Here is a 2835-nt window from a genome sequence, read left to right on the forward strand (position 1 = left end):
TAGCCATTGCAGGATGGAAATAAAATAAAAAGCATAAAGAAGTAAAACTGTCACTTCTGCAGATATTATTGCTTATGTAAAAATTCTAGGTAATCTTCAAAGACAACTACTGAAACCAAAAAAGGAATTTATAAAATGTGTAGAATTTAAAACTTTGTATTGAAAAATCAGTTATATTCCTACATACTATTAGAAAAATAATTAGAAAGTGAAATTTAAATAATTTATTTGCAGTAGCATAAAAAATACAATACTTAAGAATAAACCTAACAAAATATATTCAAAACAAAGCTTTTATGCTGAAGACAAAATGAAAATTGCTGAGAGAATATAAAACGACTTACCAAACTCAATTAAAATTTCAGGAGACTTGTTTAAATCTTACAAACTGATTCTAAAATTTATGTGGAAAACAGAGATCCTGGAATAACAAAAGCAATTTAAAAAAAGAAGAGTTTTAAAGACTTAGCCTGCCTGATTTCAGCACTTATTATAAAGCAAAGAAACATACATATACCTCACAGAATAGAACAAAGAATCCAGAAATAGAGTCACGTATGTGGTCAGTTGATTTTCAACAAAGGCATCAGAGATATTCAATGGGTAAAGGCTAGTCTTTTCAGCAGATGATTGAAAAATCGGATCTATATGTGGAAAAATTGAACATCAACCTTTTTTTTTTTCTAACACCAAACACAAATATTGCCTCAAAGTGGATCATGAACTTAAAAGCTAAATACATACAACTTCCAGGAGAAAATCTTTAGACTTCAAATTAGACAGAGGTTTCTTAGCTGTTAAATAGAAGATGAAAAACATGAAACCTTAAAAAGTGGTTAAATTGGATTTCATCAAAATTAAAAACATACTCTCTAGAAGTAAAGACCTAATGGTAATATTTCAGTGCCCAGGGCAGAAATGGTGAGTTGGTTCATCTGTGCTCCAGTTGTTATTGATAGGCGGTGGCTGTCTGGAGTCTTACTAAGACAAAGTTGGAGGTTGTTCAGGATTCAGCTTTAAGTGCACTGACAATTTAATAATATCTACCTGGGCAAGAGAGTGGAACAGTGCAGCACTTGTATACCATTCTTGACCTAGTTAGGGAATAAAGGTGTTGTTATTTTCTACAGATGAGCATGGGCTCCCACATCTGGCTGAGATGAGCACTAATGAATGTGTGCAGGATGGTAAGTGGCATACAAGGCCAAAAGAAAGTGGTGGGAGATTTCAGAAAGGAGACAGGTTACTTCTGGCTCTGACTTCTGTGAAACCAAGCCTCTCATGAATTCTGTTAGTATGGTCTATACTTTGAGAGAAAATTGGTGGTTTATCGAAGTATGCCTTCCAGATTTTAGCTTTGGGAACAAAATAAATCAAAGTCTTGGTATGATTCATGATATGCATTATGTATATTCCTGGCATGACGATTTCCACACCTCCAGATTATGATGTCTATGAGCAGGTAGGACATTGTAGGTGGCAGAAAGGTTGGGAGATGAAGGTGGGAGGCGAGAGGGAAGAGGAAAAGCTTACCTCTTCTCTGACATTCTCAGCATTGCACAGAAAATCATTTGACACCATGACACTCTCCTTCACTTCTGTGGCTCAAGTGTATCTTCACACATAGATGCGGTGTCTGAGATGCAGACACTGAAATGAACTCAGTTCTTTTGGCATTTAAGTCGTAATTCTAGAAGTTATTTTTAGTTCCTGGCCAGTTAATTTCTAAGGCTTTCTGATCATTGAAGGGCATTGGGCAGTGATTATCCTTCTCCAGACGACTGTGTAACTTTTATATTGTTATTCCACTCTGCAGTCACCCAGCCATTCCGTGTGTGTGTGTGTGTGTGTGTGTGTGAGAGAGAGAGAGAGAGAGGGAGAGAGAAGGAGAAAAGAGAGAAAGTACGTGAATGTATGAACTCACTCCTCTGCTATTCAACCCCTCTTAGAGCGAGAATGAGTTCTGAGGACCATGGTGTATCTCTGGCTTCCCACTCCCTTTTATTTACAAGTAGGAATTTCCCCCTTCCTTCTTAAAAGAGCTTTTAATGTTAGTGTTATTTAATGTTGCTCTACTTGAACTCCTTAACACTAAGACAGAGATTTACAGCTGGATAGATAAATTTTTATGTTGACTGTTTGGAAAAATCTCTATGTATTTTCTCTCCTTTTTGATTTTGAGTCATAGAATTTCAGGGTTTGAGAGGAATATAACAGTTTAGAAGCCAAGGACCTTCCAGACTTTTGAGACTTCTGAGTTACATTTCTATCACGTGTTTTTTTAGCCTGTGTTTGAAACACAGCTGGAGACAGAGATTTTTGTTCCAATCAAATGCAGCTCGTTGTATCTGTGGAAAACCTTGAACCCTTAAAAATTCTCTATTATATTAGCCATAATTTTATTCCTTGGGAATCACGTAAATAAATCTTCAAACACCTCTTTAAACATAAAATGCTTTCAGATATTGAAAGAGCACCATCAGGCCTCTGGAAGGCTTTTCCTCTTTCAAGTGTCCCTAGTTCTTTCTGCTCTTCCTCTTCAGTGTTGTTTTCAGATCCTTTTGCTATTGATTGTTCTTTGAATACTTCAGCCGAAAGTGAGTCCATAGGTCCAGTTCTGATACCTGTTCTCTACTGAGTAATGAAGTCTGGGGTTGAGTTGCTGGTTTGGAGGAGGGGCAGTGTCTATTTCATGGTTTGCTGGCTCAGTATCTTATTGATTGACACCCCTAAGTGTTTTTCATGCTTGCTTCTGTGTTTGTACTCAAGAACTGACTCACATTTCTTCCTGAAAAAGTCCATTTTGTCAGACTGGACTCAACATTTCGACCATCC

The 2835-nt window shown here is 36.8% G+C and overlaps 1 protein-coding gene across 1 annotated transcript in view; it reads left to right on the forward strand.

Annotated features, from left to right (window-relative positions):
* The window catches only part of CTTNBP2 (cortactin binding protein 2), a 173863-nt gene that overhangs the window by 59006 nt on the left and 112022 nt on the right, over positions 1 to 2835 (forward strand). The gene's annotated exons all lie outside the window — the stretch shown is intronic.

The sequence above is a fragment of the Mandrillus leucophaeus genome, unplaced genomic scaffold (assembly GCF_000951045.1).
Source record: "Mandrillus leucophaeus isolate KB7577 unplaced genomic scaffold, Mleu.le_1.0 Scaffold1235, whole genome shotgun sequence".
Taxonomy (NCBI): domain Eukaryota; kingdom Metazoa; phylum Chordata; class Mammalia; order Primates; family Cercopithecidae; genus Mandrillus; species Mandrillus leucophaeus.